Source organism: Chaetodon trifascialis, chromosome 17, assembly GCF_039877785.1.
Source record: "Chaetodon trifascialis isolate fChaTrf1 chromosome 17, fChaTrf1.hap1, whole genome shotgun sequence".
NCBI classification, from domain to species: Eukaryota; Metazoa; Chordata; class Actinopteri; order Chaetodontiformes; family Chaetodontidae; genus Chaetodon; species Chaetodon trifascialis.
The window spans coordinates 23,580,417-23,593,246 of record NC_092072.1 but is presented as its reverse complement, the minus strand read 5'-3'; the positions used below and the strand labels follow the sequence as shown (position 1 = coordinate 23,593,246).

The 12,830-nt window shown below is 43.8% G+C and overlaps 1 protein-coding gene and 1 pseudogene across 3 annotated transcripts in view; one reads left to right on the top strand and one right to left on the bottom strand.

The window, feature by feature from the left end:
* Positions 1 to 12,830, top strand: part of gabbr1b (gamma-aminobutyric acid (GABA) B receptor, 1b) — a 248,522-nt gene that overhangs the window by 166,914 nt on the left and 68,778 nt on the right. The gene's annotated exons all lie outside the window — the stretch shown is intronic.
* Positions 4,866 to 5,556, bottom strand: LOC139346048 (general transcription factor II-I repeat domain-containing protein 2B-like; annotated as a pseudogene).

Here is a 12,830-nt window from a genome sequence, read left to right as displayed (position 1 = left end):
TCAATAAAATGTGATGGTCTACTGTATCGAAGGCGGCAGTTAGATCCAGTAGTACCAAGACTGTGAGCTTGTGTTTATCTAAGTTGCACCTGATATCATTTAAAATCTTTAATAGGGCTGTCTCGGTACTGTGGTTCATCCTAAAACCAGACTGATACCTTTCTAAGATGTTCTTTTTGTTTAAAAAATCATTTACTTGGTTAAAAACCAGTTTTTCTAAAATTTTACTTAAAAAAGGTAAGTTGGATACAGGTCGATAGTTATTAAGAATATTGGGATCTAAATTGCTCTTCTTCAGAAGGGGCTTCACCACCGCCGTTTTAAAGGAGGCGGGGAAGACACCCGTCTGAAGAGAGCAATTCACCATGTATAACAGCTGTTCCTCAAAGGACCCATAGAGCGTTGTAAAAAACGGTGTGGGAATTGGGTCTAAAAGGCAGGTTGTGGGGTTTACCTGGGAGAAAACTCGACCAAGTGTCCTTGCATCAACCAGGGCAAAACTCTCCAGTGTTTCCTCAGGTAAAACCTGTGATCCAGACATATTGGTAGTTAAAACCTGTTGCGATAAAAGACTGGATCTAATGTTATCAATTTTGCGCCTGAAGTGGTCTGCAAAGTCTTCACACAAGGTATTTGTTATTGTCTTATGAGATCTGTTAAAATTACTGTTTATTAAAAGATCAATTGTGGAGAAGAGAAATTTGGGATTATTTTTATGGTCAGAGATTAGTTTTTTGAAGTGAGAAATTCTTGCCTGTTTAATGGTGTTATTGTAAGTTTTGAGGTGATGACGAAAAATTTCATGGTGGACTGTCAGCTTTGATTTTCTCCATTTCCTCTCAGCACTCCTGCAGTTTCTTTTCAGATGCCTAATATCTTCATTTATCCATGGAGGTGTAGGTTTTTTCTTAATTTTTTTTGTTAAGAGCGGAGCCACTGAGTCCAGCGTTGACTTCAGATTACTGTTAAAATTGTCAACGATAAAATCACAGGGTGCTGGTAAAATCTCTGCAGGAGTGCTCTGTAAAATCTGGATAAAATTTGCAGCCACTTCAGGAGTTAGGTAGCGTTTCCTCACTGTTCTCACTGGTGCCTCCTGCTGAATAAAACTGGCGATGTTAAAAAACACACGAGTGATCGGACACAGCCAGATCCACAACAGAGGACACCCCCACAGACAGGCCATAAGTTATGATCAGGTCCAGGGTGTGCCCCCTGTTGTGGGTTGGCTGTGTAACGTGCTGTTTAAAATCCATACAGTTTAAGAGGTTTAAAAATTCTCTGGATACTGGGTCCGAGTTGTTGTCAATGTGTAGATTAAAATCACCAGCTATTAAAATCCTGTTGTAGGTGGTATGAATGATTGATAAGAACTCAGAGAATTCACTGATAAAAGAGGATGAATACTGGGGTGGTCTATAGACCGTTATGCAAAGAATAGGAGGACGGCTAAAAACAAAGGCATGGTGCTCAAATGATGTAAAACTGTTAAAAGGAACTGCATTTGCAGACATTGAAGTTCTATTAGAGAATAAAAAGTTAAAACTTGGTGGGGAAGCCTCAGTGAGAACAACAGGTGCATCAGTGCCGAGCCATGTCTCTGTAAGGAGAATACCATCTAGGTTTTTGTCTAAAATTAAGTCATTTATGATAAAAGATTTGTTTAAAAGAGAGCGCACATTCAGCACAGCCAATTTGATAGCTGTGCTGAATGTGCACTCATCATGGTGTTTTAAAGGAATGTTAAAAACAGTGCTTGGTCTAAAAGCAGTCCTGGGCTTTGAATGTCTGTGTGAAGTGATTGATGTAATAATGTGAATGTCCTGAGGTTTCGGTGGAGAAGAGGGGGTTACTGCCGGGAAGGTGTGCATGGTGTGGGTGAAACATGTAGTGGGTGAGGGTGAGTGTGGAGCAGATTGCTTGTGTGCATGAGTCATACCAGTTAGTCAGGAGGTGGCTGAAGTGCAGGACCGGACAGTGAGGTCAATGTTGACTGATAAAAGCCGTGAGCCCTCCTGGTTGGGGTGTAGGTTGTCCCGTTTAAAAAGGCAAGGCCTGTTTAAAAACGCTATAAAATTGTCCACATACGGGATGTCTCTCGTCAGGCAGTAACCCTTCAGCCACAGGTGCAGCTGGCGAAGCCAGCTGGTGATGACGTCACCATAACGTGGTGGGGGAAATGGGCCGGAGATAATTAGTCGCTTCCCAGTGTCCAGCAGGCGGTCGATCAGCGACATGAAATCCTTTTTTAGGACCTCCGACTGTTGGTTTCTAAGGTCGTTGATGCCTGCTTCCAAGACCACTGTGGAGGCTGGGCTGTGTTCCGCACACAGTTGGAGAGCGGCGGATGCAACCTCCGTGACGCGGGCTCCAGGGTGGCAGAAGGTCCGGCCGCCGAGCACCGCCACGTGCCTGACCATGGAGGTCCCCACCACCAGCACTGAGGGGAAGGTGCGCTGCCCCACTGGCTCCCTGGGGGTGCGGCGGTGGCGAGGTGGAACCTGCTGGCGACGCGGGTGCTCCGGGCCGAGCCGGAGGGGAGCGGCCATGTTGGACTGGCGGATCCCGGGTCTTGGGCTGGTGAGAGCCACGGCCAGTTGGGTGGACAGGTCCTGGAGGCGAGCTGGGCCAGGCACCGACGGGAGGGAAATCCTGCAGGCTTAGGATGTCGAACCTGTTGTCCAGTGGCAGATCCGGAGGCGGTGGAGGAGGAGATGGCCGAGCTCCAGCGCCCTGGTGCACCACCGACCAGGGCTCCCTCGGCCTGAGTGGGGTTGAGCTCACCGGGCCCTTCACCCCGTCCTCCCCAGTGAAGCAGTGCGACTCATCGGGGCGAGGGCAAGAAGTGGAAGGTGCCGATGTTTTAAGCTAGGCTCCCTGTCGGTGCCAGCGGGACTCGGCCTGTGCTGGTGCCGGAGTACCGGTGGTGATCGAGCCCGTCCACGGCAGGGTGGTGTTGTTTGTGGCCGCCATGTTCCGGTCACCAGCGCCGGATCGCCTCAGGTAGGCAATATGTTTCGCCTGCGTCGTGGCGACAGTGGAGAAATCCAGGAGGCTTTTATCGGCCCGCAGACTGGAGATGCTCTCCCTCAGTTTTGAGAGGGTGGGGAGGCAGGACTCGCACACCACCATCATACCTGAGGCCACTATAGGCTCAGGCAGGTCGAAAAACAGTACCACCACAGGGAGGTGAGTTTCTGTCTTTAGAGTGTGGTGCCGGTAACGTTGGTACAGCGCTGTTATTGCTTTATGTTTGACTTATTTCATTCAAACTACTTTTTTTTTTACGTAAAAAACTTCCCACTGGCGTCCTTCACAGAGCTGCTGCCTACGTCGCGAACTGATGACGTAAGCACAGTGTTAGTACTCCTTGATTTGACGGCTGCTTTTGATACTGTGGATCATGGGATCCTCTTGGCACGACTGGAGCAGTGGGTGGGTATTACAGGCTCTGCTCTCTCATGGTTCCAGTCCTACCTGACTGATCAGAGTTTTTCTGTGCAGCTAGGTGAATTCACCTCATCGTCAGCCCCTCTCTCCACTGGGGTCCCCCAAGGCTCCATCCTCGGGCCAATTCTTTTCTTGCTGTATATGCTACCATTAGGGTCAGTTTTCAAGAATTATAATCTTTCTTTTCATTGTTATGCCGATGATGTCCAGATATACCTGCCTTTAACATCAAAATCTAATGACTCTGTACAGACACTACTTGATTGTTTAAACGATGTTAAATGCTGGATGACCACAAACTTTTTGAATCTAAATGAAAACAAGACTGAAATCATAATGTTTGGAGGTGGTCCAGCAGACTTTCCAGCTGGCTTTCTGGGCCCCCTTACACCAAACATTCGGTCATCAGTAAAAAATCTTGGTGTAATATTTGATGACAGGCTGAAATTTGATCGCCAGGTTAGTTCAGTCGTGAAAAACAGCTTTTTCCATTTGAGGATCTTATCGAAAGTAAAAGGGTACCTGCCACGTAAAGACTTTGAGACTGTAATCCATGCTTTTATCAACACACGACTGGATTACTGTAACTCTCTGTATTTTGGCCTGGACCACTCTCTCTTGCACCGCCTGCAACTGGTACAAAATGCAGCTGCCCATCTTCTCACTGGCAAACGCAAGCGTGACCACATATCCCCTGTCCTAGCTTCACTGCACTGGCTCCCGGTTGCTTTCAGAATTGATTTTAAAATTCTATTGTTTGTTTTTAAAGCTCTCAATGGCCTTGCTCCTGAGTACCTGACTGAGCTCCTCTGTATCCACGCCCCTGCCAGAACTTTGAGATCCTCAAATCAGCTGCTACTGGCCACCCCAAAAATGAGGCTAAAAACTAAAGGTGACCGAGCCTTTGTGGCGGCAGCCCCTAGGCTCTGGAACAACCTGCCCTGGCACATCTGCTCTGCGGGATCAATTGAGGTTTTTAAATCCTCCCTAAAAACACACCTCTTCTCTCTGGCTTTTAATCAAGTCTAAGTGGACTCCTGGCAAAATTTTAATTTTAATTTAGTTTTAATTCTGTTCTATTTTATGTTATCCTATTTTACTGCATTGTTTTTATGTTTTTACTATTGTTTCATTTATTGTAATTGTTGCATTGTTTGGGTCATTTTATAATTTATCCTTTTGCTCTGTACAGCACTTTGGTCAACTCCAGTTGTTTTAAATGTGCTCTATAAATAAAGTTTGAGTTGAGTCACATTTCAGCTACAAGGCAATTCAAGGTACTTCACACAGGACATTGAAATATAACAAGTGAAAAAGAAACACATTTAAAACATTATAAAAGAAACATGTTAAAGGTGATTAAAAACAATGGTAATATTCTCCATGCAGGTTGTCTGGTGATTTCCTGTATTTTTTCACAATGTCGAGGTGCCTCTCAGCGTAGCCAGTGTGGGGAAATGAGCGAATGACTTGTTTGACATTTGCTTTGAGAATAAAGCTAGCTTGGTTTTGAAGGCACTGATGTTTGTGTACATTTCATGCACAAACTGGTGTTTCCTTTGTAGCTTCACGTTCAGCTCATTCATGTGTGTCAGTATGTCCACAGCAAAAGCTAAATCACAAAGCCAATCTGTCACTCAACTCAGGAAAATCGTCAGCTTTCTCAAGTAGCTCAAAAATGAGATAATCTCCTGTTTGAGTTCCCACACTCGTTGACATACTTTCCCCAAACTTAACTAGCGGACATTGGAGTGGTAAAGGAGTCCTGGTGATCAGCGTCAGTTTCTTCAAGAATCTTAATAAACTGACAATGCTGAAGTCCCCTCGCTTGAATGAAGTTGACAAGTTTTACAACTGGCTTTCTCCGTGGTCAAGTTGCAATACAGATTTACACAGTGCTTCCTGGTGGATTATGCAGTGTAAGAAAATTACCTCCTGCTCAGGGTTGTCCTCTTTCCACCTCTCCTTCATTCTGTTGAGCAACCCGACATTTTTTCCAGTCAGATTTGGTGATCCATCTGTGGTAACATTAGCAAGCATACTCCACGATAGCTTGTGCTTCTTGATGACCCCCGACACACTGTCATACAAGTCCTCTCCCTGCATTTTCCCCTTCAGGTACTCTATGGCCAAAAACTCCTCCGTTATCTCAAAATTGTCATTAATCCCTCTGATAAAAATTAAAAGCTGAGTGGTGTTTTTTATGTCATTACTTTTGTCCAGTGCCAAAGAATATAATGTAAACGACTCCGCTTTTTTGTTTAGCTTGCTAGCTAAGTCTTCATCAATTACCTCAACACAGCGAGTCACTGTCCTGCGTGATAAGTTAATTTTTTAAAATTTATTCTTGCTCTCAGGACACATGCACTCTACCATGCACTCTTTGAGAAACCTCCCTTCAGAGAAAAGCTTGCTGGTCTTTGCTAATTTGAATGCCAGCAAACTTACCTTCGTGCTTGATTCTTGGATGGCAGTTTGTCGGATGGTGGAGGTGTTTTGATGAGCCTGTAAACTAGCTGCCAACTTCTGAGCGGTAGCTGTCCGTTCTTGCGTTGACTGGTTGTTAGCATAAGTAGCATGCTTGGTAGAAAAGTGGCGGCTGATGTTGTATTCCTTTAAAATTGCAATGGTTTCCTTGCAAATAAGACATACAGCCTTTGACCGGACTTTAGTGAAAAGGTATTTAGTTGTCCATTCCTTATTAAACACTCAGCACTCACTATCAACTTTTCTTTTCCTTGGCCCTTGTTGGCCATTGTTGCAGGGTTCAGAGCAGTAGCAGAGTAACAACAGAGAGCAGCACGGGCTCCACAAAATCAAGTCAATCTATCACTGCACCTAATGGGCCACCTGGTGCAATGCCAGGCATTACAGGACAAGGTCAAATTAATGTAGTCATAATCATGATATGGTTTGATTTGGGGAATTGTGTACCCTGTATCCTTGGCAGGCTGGATTAAAAAGACCAATGGGCCTGATGTGGCCGGCCTTAGATTGCCCACCCCTGTATTGGACTGTATGATAACACACATCTGGTAAGAATTCCTCCAATGTAAAGAGGTCTTCATTGCTCTGATCCAAGAAACACATTTGAAAATGAATGACATCCATAGATTTCAGAATAGGTTTTAAAAGTGTGTTTCTTCTTCCCTGTGAATATATCAGGGAGTCAATATTATATTCGTCAGGAAGTGTGTGAGTGTGAGTATTGACATATCTGGTAAGGCCATGCTGGAAGACTGACATACTGTTCATCTACATTACAATGAACAATACAAAGACATGTTTTTTGCGGCATTATATGTCCCAAATATTTATGACCCAATCTTTGTTGGCATTGTTTCTAATACTCTCATAGACATGACAAGCTTATAGTTGTGGGTGCCTTCAATCAGGTGTGTGATATAAATTTTGATTAATCAACTTATATACGTCCAACTCAGGAATTACCCTGTGTGACCAATACCGTTATAACACAAATATTTCTTCTTTTTTCTCCACTAGACATAAGGCACAATGGAGAGTACATATTTGTTTCTTCTTACCTGAACCATTGAACTGAGTCTATGGATATATTTCCAATTATAATATCAGACCACACACAGTGATAAATAATTTTAGAATTCTTCAGAGCTCCCATAAACATATGCACAGGTGGCGCAACCATACAACATCCCTTCAGAATGGTAAGTTCTGGGAACAATCAGAACAACAATCCTAAAATATTCTTAGTTTTCCCTAAATAAACACTGTGGGAAACAACTAAATGAGGACTCCCCACTTATTAGTTCACCAGGCCTAAATGGTCTGCCTCCAGAACTATTTCTAGAATTGACCACTCCTCCTAGATTCTCAGAATTATTCTCCAGACACTGTGTGCTTTCTTTACAACGAAAATACATCACTTTTATCCGACAGTTACAGGCTGATATCACTCATTATAAAAGAACTGAAGCTCTTATATAAAGTTCTAATTAGAGGACTGGAACCATATGTGGGCAACCTAATTCACCACCAAATTGCCACATTTTACCCATTAGTGTATAAGCTACACAAGATAAAATTTCTCTCTATGCAGATGTATGTTTCTCTCTATGTTTCACTCTATTTTCCTATTTTTCTAAGTCTTTGCCTCAAATATTACTGCCTGTACCCAGTTCAGTCAATTTTATGGTTATAGAATAATTTGGGAAAAATCTCTTCTCGTTCCTCTGAATGCCTTAGAAAAACATTTCACATTACCAGCTGTTACACATATGGGGCGATTCCGCTGCCGGCGCAGCACAGGGTGCACCCTCCGCGCATAGGTATCTTCGTGCTGCGCAGACAGGCACACAGCGCACTTGGTATTTTGGTAAACCGAGTCGCACAGAGGTGCACCAGGATGGGCACTGCGGCGCAGAAGGGGGAGGTGTCAGCATAATCAGCCGGCGGATTTGGATTTTCGGTCCATTTCGGTCCACACCGACGCTGTAAAAGTGCGCTGAAAGCTTGCCACCCCAGACCTGGTCAACTCTGTGCACCAGCGGCGCACTGCTGGGCAAGTGGATTTTCATAAACCAGCGGAGTCGTGCACTCACATCACCAATACCTCACAGGCAGGTTTCCACAGTGTCTGGCATTTCACTGTGATCAACAGCCACGATTCAATGCAACTATCTGAGTCAGCCCATACAGTCAGTACCTCATCTGACCACATCGCAAACGTGTTTGGTATGCGTAATGGTCACTCAACCTGACCAAATGTACACAGGTGAAACAGGGATGTCTGGTGATCTGTGACTCAAATTGCTTGGCGACAAATGTGTATACCTATTTCTCCGGGTTGGCACATGACTCGTTCATCCTGGCGAATTCTAGTATCCCTACAGTCTTTCAGGGGGACACCCCTCTGGATGGGTGGCTGCTAGGTGATAACGACTATCCATTGAAAACATGGTTGATGACGGCATTTATCACACCTTCAAAGACAGCAGCATGGTTGTGTTTTCAGCAGCGCTCTGTCAGTCATCCAACGCACATTTGGGGTTCTCAAAATGCGTTTTAGATGTCTGGACAAGACAGGTGGTTCATGAACATGCAGCCCTCAGAGTGTCGGCGCATTCTTTGTGGCGTGTTGCGTTTCACACAACATGGCTGTACGACGTGTCACTATGAACTCATGGAGGACACATTAATGGACTTAAGACGGAGAGAGGCCGAACTGCATGTGCCGTGTCAACTGGGAGAGCAGCAGAGCGCACGGGAGAGGAGGGAGCGCCTCGCCACCCAGCTTTGTCATTAAGTGAGTATTTGCAGTTACACCAGTTCATCTGACGATCAATAATTTTTCACACTAAACAGATAGACAGTATTGAAATAAATTTCGTGAGGCCGTAGATACGGCCACTGCGAGCCTGGACCTCCGGATCAGAACGTCAGTGTCCTCCTGGGAGGTTTGGGAGTCAGACAGTTTCCTGCGCGGGCTCAGTCATCTTCAAAACTTGCCATGCGCCTCGCCAGCAGCGTTTTTAAAGGTGAGGCGAGGAGCTGGTGTGATTGGTAAAGATTGGACTCGGCTGTGTCAAACCCACTCCATGCCTTCTCCCCTCCCTCCTTCTGAGTTGCGCCACTGGATGGGACTAATATGAGAAGGGGGAGGAGTTGCGCCAGTGACGCAGTACACGAAAATATCATCGACCCCATCGGCGAAGCGGACCCGGCTTTGCACCACGCCTGCGCCGCGCCGGCAGCGGAATCGAAAATAGAGCCCATTGAGTTGCAAAACTCTGTCCTTACATATTTAGGTTTAGATATACCAAATTATCTGATATATCACAAACAAATTATGATAATCTAAAACTGGACATCATCCATTATCCTAAAATGTAATTGTAAGGCATAATAGCAATAAGACAAACGAATGTTCTTGGGCAACTACATTTTCCTTTTTCTGTGATCCATATTCCTCCCATCAGTGAAACTTGGATCAGCACGAACAATGTTTGGACCATTCATAAGTAATTTTCAGGAAATTTGGACAGATACCCATAAATACATGGAATGTAAAGTCAAACTTCATGACTATTGTAAATGCAGTCGTTTTTTAATTTATTTTGAAATACGTGCTTTTATTTTGAAATAAGTAAAAAAACAGGAAGTAGCGTCTGGTAGCTCCGTAAGCTTCGCACAGAGACCGAGGGCCACCTGTAGTGATGATATCTGCTAGTTCATCTCCACCCTTTTTGTCTGTCACTCCACACTTTGTGAACTGTGAATGAAGTTATGAGGTTTCTGAAGAATAATGTATTTTGACTGTGAAGAAGACTGGGGAATGACTCTGCTATTGATTGAGGAGCAGGCTAAAGTGGTTAGTGTTGCTCCATGCATTCTTATCGGTATTAGCTACGGTGCTAAGCCATGTTATTTCTTTAGTAATTGCAATAACTGATGTCGTGTTTTATTTTGTCTCCTTGAACATTTAGTTCTACAGTGTTGTGCTAATAAACATCAGTGAAAGGAACTGGAGTCTCGTGTCCAATCAATGGGTGGCATAATAGAACACTTCTGCATCGGTGAAGACTCCGATTGGACGAAGATAGCTGCAGGCCAAACGTGGTAAAGGGAGGTGCTTCGTCATGGACTGTTCGTGTGACTCCAAGGGCTAGCGGTCAAGGCTACACAAGCAAGCACATCAAGGAGAGTGTCTTGAAAGTAGCGCAAGTACTTATCAGCTGCCATTAAGTTTCTAGCACACAGACATTTCATTTGTGTTTTTCCCTTAAAGCTACAGTGGACATTTTTGCCTGCAATTGATTATATAATAAGAATCAAGAAAGGAAACATTTTCCCAGTTAAGTCTAAGATGTTCTAATTTAATATAAAGGTAATGTTCATATAAGTGAGGGTTCCATATTTAGATTGTGCCAAGAGTATTTACACTGGGTTAATTGCTATTTTATTGCTCATTTATTGAAGTGTGTTTTATGATGCTGTAACGTTTGATGTGCACTATGCACACTTAACCTAAGGCAATCATAGGGATTCATATTTACATTTCATTTCATTTTCAACACATTTCATTTGCATACATTTTATTTAGATTCCAACATATCCAACACTGCACATTTAATATGTCACAAACAAAAGAAAATACTTTTCTGCCAACTGAAGAGGTCACTCATGGAGACCCTCAAGAAGATAGTGACGCAGAGCAGGCTACCACAGCAAGCTGACGCTGATGAGCGAGTTGAAGACACACAATCTCAGGTTGGTGATGATGACACACAACTGCCTCCAGAAATCAGGAAAACTGGACGCACACGAAAGCTCACTGAGAAAGGAAAAGCTTTGTTAGATGTTAAAGTTAAAGAATCTAAATGTGAGTTTTGTAAAGATGTACAGAAGATGGAAGTATCATATCAATGGCTTAAAACGATCCATTAAGAATAATGATGCTGATGATCTGATTGATGACATTGCAAGTGCAATTAATACCATCCAAGTTGACATTGACAAAACTTACCTCAAAATAAGAGCCATTTCAAGTCCTGAGCCTGACATTCGGAGAATGAATGATACATGTCAAGCATTCACTAGGATTGCAAATATAAAGGTTCAATGCTTTCGCAGTGGTGATGATTCAGACGACATCTGATGCTAAGTCAGTGTTTGACAGCACGGTGTCTAGTGTCTCCTCAGCTCAAACCGCTACGTCCAAGGCTTCATCCAAGGCATCCAGACACTCTTCCATCCTGTCCCTAAATGCAAAACAAGCAGAAGCTGAAGTTGTAGCTACACAAGAGGTAATAAAGATAATGAATGCACAACATCAACAAAAGGAAGAAATTCAAAGACTTGAAGAGGAAGAACAAATCTTAAAGGCTGAAAGAGAAGCTGAAGAAAGGGAAATTGAAGCAGACAGTGCTAGAAGAAGAGCTCAGTTCATAGCAGAAGAAAGTGCTGATAGAAAGGTGAAGCTGGAAGGGAAACGAAGAGAAGTAGAACGGTTAGACGAACTTAAAGGGCACGTAGCAGCACAAGCAAGGCTGCAAGTTTATTCAGAATCTCTCCACTCACCACTTACACTTAACCCTTTAATTGACCCATTTTTTCCCTCCCATCAAGCACCAGTTTCCCAAGCTGTTCCTGCTCAACAAGCCAAGCCATGTCAAGTACATCACCCACATGAGGTCGAAGCCCCCCAAAACCCCCTTCCATATCCCTCCATGTACACATCACATTTGGTTTCACAGCCAGCCACATCTACTCAAGTCCCTGTTAGTCAAGTCATCACCCCAGCTGCAGCTCATGCAACAAGCCCCACCCTCTCAAGTTTCTGCCACTCAAGCCTTTTCAACCTCGCATGAAGCTTCCAATGACTTTGTGAGAACTCTTGCTGAAGCGATCACAGCTAACCGAGTTCCAATCCCAGAACCTGAGGTCTTCGAGGGAGATCCTCTCAAGTACAATGATTGGAAGCTTTCCTTCTGTAGTCTGGTTGATTGCAAGAACCTGCCAACTCAAGAAAAGCTCTTCTTTCTACGCAAGTATGTTGGTGGCTCAGCCAAGAGAGCTATTGAAGGCCATTTCCTTGTAGGAACAGAAACAGCTTATCGCGCTGCCTGGAACATACTTGAAGACAGATTTGGTAATCCATTTATAGTTGCCAAGTCATATCATGACAAGATACACACATGGCACAAAATTGGTCCCAAAGACAGTGAAAATCTTGGTGTGTTTGTTGATTTTCTGAGCAGTGTGGAATCAGCTATGCCATATGTTCAAGGTCTACAAACTCTCAACGACTGTGTTGAAAACCAAAAGATTACTGTCAAGCTACCAGATTGGTTAAGCTCACGCTGGAATAGAGAAGCCACGATTTATCAAGATGAACACAAAATGTTCCCTGACTTCAGACACTGTGAGATTTCTCAACATGGAGGCTCGAATTGCATGTAACCCCATTACATCATTATATGCAGTGAAGCCGACTGACCAAGAAGGTTCAAAGCCAACAGAAAGAGAACAGTCTAAGTACCAAAGAAATCAAAACTTTAGTGCAAAGACTTTCACCACTAATACAAGAGAGAAGACAAGCTTCACATGCTTTTTTTGCAAAAAGAAAGGCCACACTCTCCTTAGGTGTCGCAAGATTATGGAAAGGCCAGATGAAGAAAGGGTTAAGTTTGTACAACTGGAGAAGTTATGTTTTGGCTGCCTTAAGATTGGCCATAACTCCAAAGTTTGTACATCCAGGAGTGTGTGTGACTTATGTGGAAAACGTCACCCCACATGCCTACATCAAGATCGTGGGGAAAAGGATCAAGAACAAGCTGTAAGAAACAAACCAGAAAAGTCAAATGAAAACAAAAACAAACAGTCTGAATCAACTGAAATAC